The sequence below is a fragment of the Heptranchias perlo genome, chromosome 18, assembly GCF_035084215.1.
Source record: "Heptranchias perlo isolate sHepPer1 chromosome 18, sHepPer1.hap1, whole genome shotgun sequence".
Taxonomy (NCBI): domain Eukaryota; kingdom Metazoa; phylum Chordata; class Chondrichthyes; order Hexanchiformes; family Hexanchidae; genus Heptranchias; species Heptranchias perlo.
The window spans coordinates 42,949,090-42,964,075 of record NC_090342.1 but is presented as its reverse complement, the minus strand read 5'-3'; the positions used below and the strand labels follow the sequence as shown (position 1 = coordinate 42,964,075).

Genomic DNA, 14,986 nt, shown 5'->3' with positions numbered 1-14,986 from the left:
CATACATATAAGTGTCACATTTGCAAACTGCGTGCCATGATTTTTTGTAAACAATCGTTATATCATTCTCAATGCATTGTACTCTCAAATGTCACTTGCTTTGCTATAGTGGGCCTACATGGTGCCCTACTTTACAGTATTCATGCACTGGAATTCTTAGCTACTGCGCCGTGTACCATCACATACATATCTTTGTTCTTCAACCATTTTCTGCAAGTTTCTCTTGAAGAAGTTGACTCCTTGCTGTATTATGGTTCCATGGATGTCCGCCAGTAACTTGTCCCCCCACCCCCAACCGTGATCGTTGTTCATATGTGAGCTTAGGCAGTCAGGGCAAGCAGGCAATTCAACTGTGCCTGGCAATATAGTTGAGCCTGATCCTATCCTCACTCGATGTCCAAGCACAGACTCTTCCAGCAAGGATAAGGGGAGCACTGATTGACTTCATCCTTCCCAGCCAAGCTCCCACAGGCTACTTGTAACAGCCCTACTGCCGCCCTGGCTGAGATCAGGTAGCTCAGTACATAATGTACCTGGGACCTTTTTGGTCCGTTTGGCATAGCTACTCACTCGATAAACTTGCTAAGCCATCAGGCGGACAGCAATGTTTGTTTTAAAAGTGGCCAGAAAACATACACCTGCCAGCAATTGCGCACATGATGTTCGTGAGGGAAATAAACCAGGAACAGGTGTAAAGAGGAGTCTTTCATTTATCAAACATGTTCATAATACATCACAGCTTTTAAACTGTGCAGCAATCTCTTTTTTAGTCTTAATATACTGCCAGGAGAAAAGACCTCTAAGGCTTTGAAAGTTCAGTGGATTAGCTTGTAACATACACCAGTTGAACAAAAGGTGCTGCTGTGTTGTTCTCAGTGTTGAATAGAAACAGAAACCACAGCAGAGATGTCAGCTGAATCATTAAAGTTCAATATTAAATGTAAATTTACTTTTTATGCCTATTCTTTTTATAACTATAGCTTTTCAGAATGATGCAGTGTAAATATGGCCCTCTCTCTATCTCAATACACAAAACAAATCCAGCTTTTGGGAAAGAAAGAACGATCTAATGGGACACTAATAAGTATTTATTTAATTGCTATTTTCATCAGTAGCCTGCAATCAAAATAAACATCTTCCATTTTAGGTAATTAATAATTTTGCTGGTGCATTTTGCAAGCCTATTGAATACATTTCTTTTTAACATTTTTAATTGAGAAGACTAGATGAAGTGCGATCAAGGTTGTAAAGAACAGGAAAGATGATGAGGAAAATCAGAAAGTGAGTGCAGGTTTAAAAAAAAACTTTAGGGTGTCTGAGGAAGGAAAGACTGAGGGAGGTAAGCAGGCCTACAGTTTGAAGTGCTGGGAGAGAATGAGATGGAATAGGAAACAGTGGAATGAATCTTGATTTCAACCCCTTGAGTTGCACGGTGCAGGAATGCGCAGGATGACTTAGTTGTAAGTCTTCCATGGCTCACCATGAGTCCACAAAAGTTTCAAATCCAGAAAACAAATGACCAGGGCCAGAGAAAGCCTTCGCCTGATTGTGATAGAGCAGACCAAAAGAAAGGTCAGAAGCTGGGTATTCTGCGGCGAGTGACTCACCTCCAAAGCCCTTCCACCATCTACAAGACACAAGTCAGGAGTGTGATGGAATACTCTCCACCTGCCTGGATGAGTGCAGCTCCAACAACACTCAAAAAGCTCGACACCATCCAGGACAAAGCAGCCCGCTTGATTGGCACCCCATCCACCACCCTAAACATTCACTCCCTTCACCACTGGCGCACAGTGGCTGCAGTGTGTACCATCCACAGGATGCACTGCAGCAACTTGCCAAGGCTTCTTCGACAGCACCTCCCAAACCCGCGACCTCTACACCTAGAAGGACAAGAGCAGCAGGTGCATGGGAACAACACCACCTGCACGTTCCCCTCCAAGTCACACACCATCCCGACTTGGAAATATATCGCCGTTCCTTCATCGTCGCTGGGTCAAAATCCTGGAACTCCCTTCCTAACAGCACTGTGGGGGAACCTTCACCACACGGACTGCAGCAGTTCAAGAAGGCGGCTCACCACCACCTTCTCAGGGGCAAGTAGGGATGGGCAATAAATGCTGGCCTCGCCAGCGACGCCCACATCCCATGAACGAATAAAAAAAGTGTAATTTAACCCCACTTACTGGGGCAGTATGGTGTGGTTTATTATTTTCTTTATTACCAGGAGGAACTGAAGATAAAGTGCAGTAAGGTGAGATTTGCCATAACTGTTACTCTGTGCACGCACTTACTGACTGTAAAATGATGCGGCTTAATTGACCATATCTGCCCTTGTCTCATAAAGTGTTAATTAGCCTGCTTTTTGGAAGATTGGAGAAGTGCACAAGAGGAGAACTGCAGAATGTTATGGTATCCAGTCATATAAGTGGCAGCTGTGGCTCAGCGGTAGCCCTCTCGCCTCTGAGTCAGAAGCTTGTGGGTTCAACTGCTACTCCAGAGACTTGAGCACCGAATCCAGGCTGACATTCCAGTGCTGTACTGAGGGAGTGCCGCACTGTTGGAGGTGCCACCTTTTGGACGAAACGTTAAATCCATGCCCCGTCTGCCCTCTCAGGTGGACGTAAATGATCCCATGACACTATTTGAAGAAGAGCAGGGGAGTTCTCCCCTGTGTCCTGGCCAATATTTGTCCCTCAACCAATATCACTAAAACAGATTGTCTAGTCATTTATCTCACTTATGCTTATGGGACCTTGCTGTGCGCAAATTGGCTGCCACATTTCAAAAAGTACTTCATTGGCTGTAAAACGCTTTGGGGTGGCCTGAAAGGAGCTCTATAAATGTGTCTTTTTTATTATATAGCATGAGGGTCTCATTATTAGTGCCCCAGATCACACTATCGTATATCTAGATATTGGGTAGTGAATGTAAAATCCTTGTTTTACGGGCGAGGCCGGCATTTATTGCCCATCCCTAATTGCCCTTGTGAAGGTGGTGATGAGCCACCTTCTTGAACCGCTGCAGTCCATTGATGACACTTAACCGAAGAGAATATCTCGAGCAGACCCAAAATTTGTAAGACCCATTTATATCCCACTTCTGTAGTTGGCTCTAACAATTGTTCCCTGGCCTCCTTTTGTACACCTACATTCTCACTTCCACCATCAAGTGTAAAAACAGGTGCCATTTTCTTTTTTAATATCACTGCCATACTTCCATTCTCCAAAAGTAGATTTTCTCCTTCAGCTCTCCGAAACATCTTAAGGGCTTCACAGTGAATTACTTTGATGTGCAGTAACGGTTGTTGTGTAAGCAAACACAGTAGCTATTTTTGCACACAGCAAGTTCCATAAATAGAAGAAAGAAAAGAAAGAACTTGCATTTATGTAGCACCTTTCACAACCTCAGGACATCCCAAAGTACTTTGCAGCCAATTAAGTACTTTTAAAAAAAAAAATGTAGTCACTGTTATAGGAAAGGTGACAGCTAATTTGTGCACAGCAAGGTCCCACAACCAGCAGTGTGACAATAACCAGATAATCTAAGAAATAGGAGCAGGAGCAGGAGTAGGCCATGCGACCCCTCGAGTCAGCTCCGCCATTCAATAAGATCATGGCTGATCTTCGACCTCAACTCCACTTTCCCGCCCGATCCCCATATCCCTTGATTCCCTTAGTATCCAAAAATCTATTGATCTCAATCTTGAATATACTCAACGACTGAGCATTCACGGCCCTCTGGGGTAGAGAATTCCAAAGATTCACAACCCTCTTAGTGAAGAAATTTTTCCTCATCTCGGTCCTAAATGGCCGACCCCTTATCCTGCAACTATGACCACTAGTTCTTGACATTCCAGCCAGGGGAAACAGCCTCTCTGCATCTACACTGCCAAGCCGTCTAAGAATTTTATACATTTCAATGAGATCACCTCTCATTTTTCTAAACTTCAGAGAATAAAGGCCCATTCTACACAATCTCTCCTCATAGGACAACCCTCTCATCCCAGGAATCAATCTAGTGAACATTTGTTGGACCGCCTCTAAGGCAAGTACATCCTTCCTTAGGTAAGGAGACCAAAACTGTAAACAGTACTCCAGGTGTGGTCTCACCAGAGCACAATATAATTGCAGCAAGACCTCCTTACTCTTATACTCCAATCCCCTTTTAGTGATACTGGCCAGGAAATAGTCTTATTGACTTTGTGTGAGTGAGTATGTAGTCTCACAGACTTGGTTAGGACACCGGAGAGAACTCCTCTGCTCTTCTTCGAAATAGTGCCATGGGATCTTTTACGTTCACCTGAGAGGGTAGACGGGGCCTTAGTTTAACGTCTCATCTGAAAGACGGTCCCTCTGACAGTATAGCACTCCATCACTGCATAGATTTTTTGCTCAAGTCTCTGGAGTGGGCCTTGCACCCACAACCTTCTGACTCGGGCGAGAGTGCTATTGCTGAACCATGGCTCTAGAAATGAGATGAATGTTCAGTTAATCTGTTTTTGGTGGTGTTGGTTGAGGAAGACGCTCTAGCGAGGGCACCAGGATAACCACCTGCTCCTCTATGTATAACTAATAGGGATTTTTAACTGCTCTGGTACTTAAATCCTATTTTACTTCAATGTGTCAGATAAATATTTGAACTATTTAGGGGAGATTCTGTGTCTCTGATTCTCCCAATGTTCTGCCTGTAAATCACATGCTGGCGTGCTCGGTTTCCCAATGTGTGCTCCTGGTGGGTGCAGTTCAGAAGTGGGAATGTCCAAGGTGGAAAATCTCCCCTATATTCGTGTCACCATGACCGTTATTCTGAGTGGCATTGCTTGACGATAGCAAAAATTTAACACATTTTACTAACCTTAATGCTCTACGTTGGATGCGTGAATATTTTTCTTTACTCAGTAGATGCTGATAACTTCACCAGGGGCACTGCTTCAGAGGGATCGCTGTGTGCACAGCATGGGACCTTCATTAAGTAATACAGCTGCAATGACAGGATTGCTAAAGCAGCCTACCTATAATGATTGTGTCATCTATTGTCAATTCAACTCCTTCACATTCACTGACTTCTCCAAAACTATATGTAATAGGGGGAAAAAAGCCGACAGAAAATTACTTTTTAAAAAAAATGGTTTTAATGAGCCACCTCCTTTAATGTTCCTTTACTATAGAGGAGTTTCCTTATATACAGTCTCAGGAATCTTGCACGAACCAATTCAGCTTCTTTTGTGACTGATTTAGTTTCGGCGTCCTGTATCACTTATTGTCATGATATCCTGAAGGATTAAAATGATGTGAAATTTGTTGCAGCTGCAGTTTTGTATTCTTGTTCGCCGAGATTACAAACTGAGTTAAGCCACACCTAGTGAGCACAGCCCGTGTGATCAGTACAACACCGAGGCTTTAACCTGACTTTGCCAAAGCACATAGAAAGAAGGTGACCTTGCATTCATAGAGCACCTTCTTGTCCTCAGGGCATCACAAAGTGCGTCACAACCAATGAATTGTTTTTGAAATGCAGTCACTGTTGTCATGGAAGCACCAACCAACCCGTAGCCAGAAAAAGAAGGCACAAGTTGTGACTTTGTATATGCACAATTGTTTGCCTACTGCTGGTGGTAGTGTGAAGTCTGGTCTGCCGTGTAAATGGGACATATTCCACAGTGCCAGCCATCAAAGCTATGACAGAATTGCTTCAAGTAGAATTCCATCACATTAGTCACTGATAATACTAGAATGAGCTACTGAGCAGCAAACCCATGGCTGAGAATGGAGACTGGGGCCGAATTATCACCCCACCTGCACAGCCCACCCTTCCTGTGCCCTCAGAAAATATCGACAAGTCCAAAAACACCCAAATCTTATGCTAACCTCTCAGTCTAAAGGAAGGTCGGTACCTCCTTGAAAGTCTTCTCAGCTCTCTCAACACTCTTTATTTGGCACAATGGGAAGCTCGCAGGAACAGTCCCCTCAAGTGGATTTAGAGTCCGACATAAGAGAGAGAGTGATCACCAGACTAGGTGGGTCCTTCCATGAGAACCAAATTGTGCCCTGCCACCTGTTAACCCCAAACATCATCTCAATGACCAACATGATTATCTGCAGAATTCAGCATTTCTTTGCAGTCACCAATGTGAGCTAACTCCCTGGAACTCTTCTTTCACTATACAACTGACCCCAACAGACACATCTGCACCCTGTGCACAATGCTCACATCCATGCAAACCTGAAGGGGGGCCTTGGAATGATACCTTGGCCATCAGTTAATAAGGAAAGAGAGCGGTACGGAGAGAAACCCTCAGCACCAGCACCTGAAATAAAATGCACAAGGGCTAACTTAAGATCATATGCTACTCAAGCTCTAGAAGTTTCACCCCACCATACCAGACTATTGCTGAAGGGGCTGAGGCCAGAAGGGTAACATGCTGCACATATTCTGGTCATACCCGCACATTCAGCATTCTGGAATGCAACTATCGAGACCAGGGCTGGCCTTGCAATTGAGCAATATCCAGCTCTGTCTGGGAGGTTGTAGCCTTCTGCCAATTTCTGCAGTTGCAGAAGTGACCATTCATCTATATTCGCAAGAGTTACAGTTTGGAAACGGGATTGGGGGAGATACCTTCTTGGCATTCTCGGAATTCTTGCACATGAGTCTTTGCAACTGAATTTTGAACACTGCATATAGCAAAATGTTAAAGTGCTAATTACAAAACATTAGATCAGCCATGATCTAATTGAAGGCGGAACAGGCTTGAGGGGCTGAATGTCCTAGTCCTGTTCCTATTTTCCTACCCCAAGCCTGTATGCTTGTCCCTCCTTACTATTCTGGTGAAGAGCTTGTGATTTGTCCCATTCTATTTTTCTTAATAGATAAATTAATGGTTAAGTATTGGATTGGGTATTTTCAAGGACAGATACTTCTATAAAATAGAAGTGTTGATTCCACTTCAGCTGGATTGGAGTTGAGAACTGTGTTAGAAGGCATTCAGGATGGGTTTGTTGTACCGATAATTGGCAGTAGTGGGAAGATGGTGAAATGGTTTCCAAGATATTATGTGCTCTTCACCTGTCAGTAGATGGCACGGTTAAACTTTCAGTGAAATGAACAAAGCATCAAAGGAACCTGAGGCAATTTTTATATTCCTATTTGAGGAGTTTTACAGTGGATGCAGACTTGGGATCAAGGGGAGTCGTTCAGGTTCCCTACCTCCATATTTGCTTCTTAATCTGGTCTCGTTCTTATTCAGTCATGAACAACGAATTTAGGACCTAAATTTGTCCTAATTTGATTTTTTTACGTGCATCTGGAGTCAAGTTGTCACTTTTATCTGGAAATGCTGCGTCATTGCCTGCTGTTAAATTTGTTCATTAAACTGATTATAACTGTGAAAGCAAACCTGTGCATGTTTGAAATTTTTATTTTGAAGCAGAGGCTCAAAATTAATTGTTAGTTCATCAAAGGATCAATTAAAACAAATATCATTGCCATGCTCTCCTGTTGCATAGATCTTTTAAGCAGAACCCTGGTAGCATTCAATTTGTAAATAAATGAAGCACTTTTTTTAATTAGAAGCCCAGGGGAAAGACAAAGGCAGGATATCACCAAGTAGGAGAGAAGATGAAGTGGATCAATAAATAGTAATTTGGTGAAGCCAGGCTTGGGTTTAAAAGCCTGTGAGGTCAGAAAGAGTAAGGGAGGCAAGGAGCATGGTTAAGGAGAGTTTTCATCCTGCATCAAATCAGAAAACACTCTGTCCTATATTATTTTCCACCTGGACTTTAGATAGACATGGCATATGTAAATGAAAAATTGGCTTCAGGCAAGAGCAGCTGAAAGAGGACTTCAACAACAGCAAATACTTTCATTTATATAGCGCCTTTAAAGTAGTAAAACATCCCAAGGTGCTTCACAGCAATGTTATCAAACAAAATTTGAAACCGAGCCACATGAGATATTAGGACAGGTGACCAAAAAATTGGTCAAAGAGGTAGGCTTTAAGGAGCGTCTTAAAGGAGAAGAGAGAGGCAGAGAGGTTAAGGGAGGGAGTTCCAAAGTTTGGGGCCTAGGCAGCTGAAGGCACGGCCATCACTGGTTCTTTGTCTTTGTGACAGAAGATGGCCAATGCACAAAACTGTCCTGCGCCATTCAAATTTTGAACAACAAAGAAGCTAGAGGTGGATTTTACTGTTTGTTGCACCTTGAGAACACTTAGTTCCCAGGCAAAGCAAAGAGATTGTAGGGGCAGAGATCCATTACACCAGTTCTCTGTCGCCACTGCACTGCCCCTGGAATTATTGGGCTTGCCAAAGGTACAAAGAGCAAGGAAGTGAGACTAATTAGACAGCTCTTTCAAAGAGCTGGCACAGGCACGATGAACCAAATGGCCTTCTTCTGTACTGTAAGAGTCTGATTCTACATTAAGTGGCCTGTGCTTGGAGTGAACGTAGGCCCAGCGTTACAATGCTAATAAGGCGGGTAGGGGTGCTCACGACCTCTGACCTCAGCTGACAATTGAGTGTCACAGTGGTGGGGCACCTGAAGAAACCTGGCAATAGGGTTGTGCTGGGATGCATTTGGACTAGAGGGTCGATTGGGGTCCTGGAGTTAGGCTAAAGATTGAAGAGGAGACTGGTGCTATAAAATATTAAAGATTGACTCACTTTCCAACCCCTGGATAATCTTCAGCCTGTAGCTGGGCTCTTGTTTCCTTTAGGCACTAAGCTCAACCAGGGGGCAGTTCTGTGCTGTGAAAATGACGTAGGCAAGGAAATCTGAGTGCTTCCCTCCTCTGACAGGCGCAGTGCACCTCAGCTACAGAGTGTCTGTCGGGCATCCAGCACAGGGTAGCGGCTCAGAGGAGAATCAGCGCTTAGGATTTCCTCTTCCGCCATAAGACCTGGACAACATCCAGGCTTGGGCTGATAAGTGGGAAGTAACATTCGCGCCAGACAAGTGCCAGGCAATGACCATCTCCAACAAGAGAGAGTCTTACCACCTCCCCTTGACATTCAACGGCATTACCATAAGATCATAAGAGATAGGAGTAGGCCATTCGGCCCCTTGAGCCTGCTCCGCCGTTCAATGAGATCATGGCTGATCTGATTTTTACCTCAACTCCACTTTCCCGCCCTTTCCCCATATTCTTTGACTCCCTTTCTGATCAAAACTTTGTCTAACTCAGCCTTGAATGTATTCAATGACTCAGCCTCCACAGCTTTTTGGGGTAAAGAATTCCAAAGCTTCACAACCCTCTAGGAGTAGAAATTCCTCCTCATTTCCATCTTAAACGGGCGACCCCTTATTCTGAGACTATGCCCCCTAGTTTTAGATTCCCCCAGGAGAGGTAACATCCTCTCAGCATCTGCCCTATCGAGTCCCCTCAGAATCTTGTATGTTTCAATAAGATCTCCTCTCATTCTTCTAAACTCCAGTGAGTATAGACCCAACCTGTTCAATCTTTCCTCATACGACAAACCCTTCCATACCCGGAATCAACTTGGTGAACCTTCTCTGAACTGCCTGCAATGCAAGTATGTCCTTTTAAATAAGGGGACCAGAACTGTATGCAGTACTCCAGGTGTGGTCTCACCAGCACCCTGTACAGTTGTAGCATAACTTCCCTGCTTTTATACTCCATCCCCCTAGAAATAAAGTTGTAAACAATTTTACAACACCAAGTTATAGTCCAGCAATTTTATTTTAAATTCACAAGCTTTCGGAGATTTTCTCCTTCCTCAGGCAAATGTTTCAAGAACTCCTTGAAGCCTACGCATTTATACATATAGAACAATACATGGTGTTTACAGACTGCCCCTGCAACTGCCCGTTGCCAAGGCAATCACCGTGTTCAGACAGAGAGGTGTCACCTGCAGAACCCCCGAATACACATTCAACAAAAAAACAAACAGGGAAAAAAAACAGAGAAAAAAAACACAGAGAGAGGCAGAAACATCCGGAAGGCAGAGAGAGCCAGCAAATGACCCATTATATTAAAAACAGATAACATTTTTTCGCTGGTGGGGTAACGTGTAGCGTGACATGAACCCAAGATCCCGGTTGAGGCCGTCCTCATGGGTGCGGAACTTGGCTATCAATTTCTGCTCGACGATTTTGCGTTGTCGTGTGTCTCGAAGGCCGCCTTGGAGTACGCTTACCCGAAGGTCGGTGGATGAATGTCCATGACTGCTGAAGTGTTCCCCGACTGGGAGGGAACCCTCCTGTTTGGCGATTGTTGCGCGGTGTCCGTTCATCCGTTGTCGCAGCGTCTGCATGGTCTCGCCAATGTACCATGCTCTGGGGCATCCTTTCCTGCAACGTATGAGGTAGACAACGTTGGCCGAGTCACAGGAGTATGAACCATGCACCTGGTGGGTGGTGTCCTCTCGTGTGATGGTGGTATCTGTGTCGATGATCTGGCATGTCTTGCAGAGGTTACCGTGGCAGGGTTGTGTGGCGTCGTGGACGCTGTTCTCTTGAAAGCTAGGTAGTTTGCTGCGAACGATGGTCTGTTTGAGGTTGGGTGGCTGTTTAAAGGCGAGTAGTGGAGGTGTGGGGATGGCCATAGCGAGGTGTTTGTCCTCATTGATGACATGTTGAAGGCTGCGGAGAACATGGCGTAGTTTCTCCGCTCCGGGGAAGTACTGGACGATAAAGGGTACTCTGTTGGTTGCGTCCCATGTTAGTCTCCTGAGGAGGTCTATGCGATTTTTTGCTGTGGCCCGTCGGAACTGTCGATCGATGAGTCGAGCGTCATATCCCGTTCTTACTAGGGCGTCTTTCAGCGTCTGTAGGTGTCCATCGCGTTCCTCCTCGTCTGAGCAGACCCTGTGTATTCGCAGGGCCTGTCCATAGGGGATGGCCTCTTTGACGTGGTTAGGGTGGAAGCTGGAAAAGTGGAGCATCGTGAGGTTGTCCGTGGGCTTGCGGTAGAGTGAGGTGCTGAGGTGCCCGTCTTTGATGGAGATTCGTGTGTCCAAGAAAGAAACTGATTCTGAGGAGTAGTCCATGGTGAGCTTGATGGTGGGATGGAACTTGTTGATGTTATCGTGTAGTCTCTTTAGTGATTCCTTGCCGTGGGTCCATAGAAAGAAAATGTCGTCGATGTATCTGGTGTATAGTGTTGGTTGGAGGTCTTGTGCAGTGAAGAAGTCCTGCTCGAACTTGTGCATGAAAATGTTGGCGTATTGGGGTGCGAATTTGGTCCCCATGGCTGTTCCGTGTGTTTGGGTAAAGAACTGGTTATCGAAGGTGAAGACATTGTGATCCAGGATGAAGCGGATGAGTTGTAGGATGGCTTCCGGACATTGGCTGTTGTTGGTGTTGAGTATTGATGCTGTATCAATACTCAACACCAACAACAGCCAATCTCCGGAAGCCATCCTACAACTCATCCGCTTCATCCTGGATCACAATGTCTTCACCTTCGATAACCAGTTCTTTACCCAAACACACGGAACAGCCATGGGGACCAAATTCGCACCCCAATACGCCAACATTTTCATGCACAAGTTCGAGCAGGACTTCTTCACTGCACAAGACCTCCAACCAACACTATACACCAGATACATCGACGACATTTTCTTTCTATGGACCCACGGCAAGGAATCACTAAAGAGACTACACGATAACATCAACAAGTTCCATCCCACCATCAAGCTCACCATGGACTACTCCTCAGAATCAGTTTCTTTCTTGGACACACGAATCTCCATCAAAGACGGGCACCTCAGCACCTCACTCTACCGCAAGCCCACGGACAACCTCACGATGCTCCACTTTTCCAGCTTCCACCCTAACCACGTCAAAGAGGCCATCCCCTATGGACAGGCCCTGCGAATACACAGGGTCTGCTCAGACGAGGAGGAACGCGATGGACACCTACAGACGCTGAAAGACGCCCTAGTAAGAACGGGATATGACGCTCGACTCATCGATCGACAGTTCCGACGGGCCACAGCAAAAAATCGCATAGACCTCCTCAGGAGACTAACACGGGACGCAACCAACAGAGTACCCTTTGTCGTCCAGTACTTCCCCGGAGCGGAGAAACTACGCCATGTTCTCCGCAGCCTTCAACATGTCATCAATGAGGACAAACACCTCGCTATGGCCATCCCCACACCTCCACTACTCGCCTTTAAACAGCCACCCAACCTCAAACAGACCATCGTTCGCAGCAAACTACCTAGCTTTCAAGAGAACAGCGTCCACGACGCCACACAACCCTGCCACGGTAACCTCTGCAAGACATGCCAGATCATCGACACAGATACCACCATCACACGAGATGACACCACCCACCAGGTGCATGGTTCATACTCCTGTGACTCGGCCAACGTTGTCTACCTCATACGTTGCAGGAAAGGATGCCCCAGAGCATGGTACATTGGCGAGACCATGCAGACGCTGCGACAACGGATGAACGGACACCGCGCAACAATCGCCAAACAGGAGGGTTCCCTCCCAGTCGGGGAACACTTCAGCAGTCATGGACATTCATCCACCGACCTTCGGGTAAGCGTACTCCAAGGCGGCCTTCGAGACACACGACAACGCAAAATCGTCGAGCAGAAATTGATAGCCAAGTTCCGCACCCATGAGGACGGCCTCAACCGGGATCTTGGGTTCATGTCACGCTACACGTTACCCCACCAGCGAACAAATGTTATCTGTTTTTAATATAATGGGTCATTTGCTGGCTCTCTCTGCCTTCCGGATGTTTCTGCCTCTCTCTGTTTTTTTTCTCTGTTTTTTTTCCCTGTTTGTTTTTTTGTTGAATGTGTATTCGGGGGTTCTGCAGGTGACACCTCTCTGTCTGAACACGGTGATTGCCTTGGCAACGGGCAGTTGCAGGGGCAGTCTGTAAACACCATGTATTGTTCTATATGTATAAATGCGTAGGCTTCAAGGAGTTCTTGAAACATTTGCCTGAGGAAGGAGAAAATCTCCGAAAGCTTGTGAATTTAAAATAAAATTGCTGGACTATAACTTGGTGTTGTAAAATTGTTTACAATTGTCAACCCCAGTCCATCACCGGCATCTCCACATCTAGAAATAAAGGCCAATATTCCATTCGCCATCCGGATTACCTGCTGCGCCTGTCTGTTGACTTTTTGTGTTTCATGGATGAGGACACCCAGATCCCTCTGTACCGCAGCAATTTGTAGTATTTCTCCTTTCAAATAATATTTTGCTTTTTTATTTTTCCTCCCAAAATGGATGACTTCACATTTTCCCACATTATATTCCATCTGCCAATTTTTTGCCCATTTGCTTAACGTGTCAATATCCCTTTGCAGACACTTTGTATCCTCATCACAACTTGCTTTTCCACCTATCTTTGTATCATCAGCAAATTTGGCCACAAGACACTCTGTTCCTTCATCCAAGTCATTGATATATTTGTTGTCAATAGTTGAGGCCCCAGCACTGAGCCCTGCGGCACCCCACTAGTTACAGATTGCCATTTTGAAAATTACCCTTTTATCCCGACTCTTTGTTTTCTGTTAGTTCGCCAATCCTCTGTCCATGCCAGTATATTACCCCCAACACCATGAGCACTTATGTTATGCAGTAATCTTTTATGTGGCACATTATCGAATGCCTTTTGGAAATCTAAATATATGCTTCCATTGGTTCCCCTTTATCCACCCTGCCCGTTACTTCCTCAAGGAACTCTAATAAATTTGTCAGACATGATTTCCCCTTCATAAAACCATGTTGACTCTCCTTGATTGTATTGAGTCTCTAAATGTCCTGCTACTGCTTCCTTAATAATGGATTCTAGCATTTTCCCAATGACAGATGTTAGGCTAACTGGTCTGTAGTTATGGGCTTTCTGTCTCACTCCCTTCTTGAATAGGGGTGTTACGTTTGAGGTTTTCCAATCCGCTGGGACCTTCCCAGAATCTAGTGAATTCTGGAAGATTACAACCAATGCATCCACTATCTCTGTAGCCACTTCCTTTAAGACCCTCGGATGCAAGCCATTAGGTCCAGGGGACTTGTCAGCCTTTAGACCCATTAGTTTACCTAATACTTTTTCTCTAGTGATAGTGATTGTTTTTAGTTCCTCCCTCCCCTTTGTCCCCTTGATTTTCTACTATTATTGGTATATTATTAGTGTCTTCTACTGTGAAAACGGATACAAAATACCTGTTCAATTCCTCTGCCATTTCCTTGTTTTCCATTATTATTTCCCCAGTCTCATCTTCTAAGGGACCAATGTTTACTTTAGCTATCCGTTTTCTTTTTATATACTTGTAGAAGCTTTTACTGTCAGTTTTTATATTTCTTGCTAGTTTACTCTCATAATTTATTGCCTCCCTCTTTATTATTCTTTTAGTCATCCTTTGCTGGTTTTTAAAGTTTTCCCAATCTTCGGGCATACCAGTAATCTTTGCTACGTTGCATGCTTTTTCTTTTAACCTGATATCATCCATTACTTCCTTAGTTAGCCATGGTTGGTTCACATTTTTTGTGGAGTCTTTCCTCCTCACAGGGATATATTTTTGTTGCGAGTCATAAAATATCTTTCTAAATGTTTGCCACTGCTTATCCATCATCATACCATCTAATCTACCCAGTCCACCTTAGCCAATTCCACTCTCATTCCTTTATAATTGCCCTTATTTAAGTTTAATACGGTAGTTTCAGACCCAAGATCTTCGCTTTCAAACCAGATGTGAAATTCTATCATGTTATGATCACTGCTTCCCAAGGGATCCTTTACTTTGAGATCATTAATTAACCCATTACCAGATCCAAAATGGCCTGTTCCCTGGTTGGTTCCCCGATGTATTGGTCTAATAAACAGTCCCTAATACACTCTATGAACTCCTCCTCAGGGCTATTTTTGCTAATTTGATTTGTCCAATCTATGTAAAAGTTAAAATCGCCCATGATTATTGCATTAACTTTTTTACAAGCCCTTATTTCCTGATTAATATTTTGCCCTATAGTATAGCTACTGTTAGGGGGCCTA

The 14,986-nt window shown here is 44.6% G+C and overlaps 1 protein-coding gene across 3 annotated transcripts in view; it reads left to right on the top strand.

The window, feature by feature from the left end:
• Positions 1–14,986, top strand: part of cadps2 (Ca++-dependent secretion activator 2) — a 603,629-nt gene that overhangs the window by 267,130 nt on the left and 321,513 nt on the right. The window lies entirely within an intron of this gene.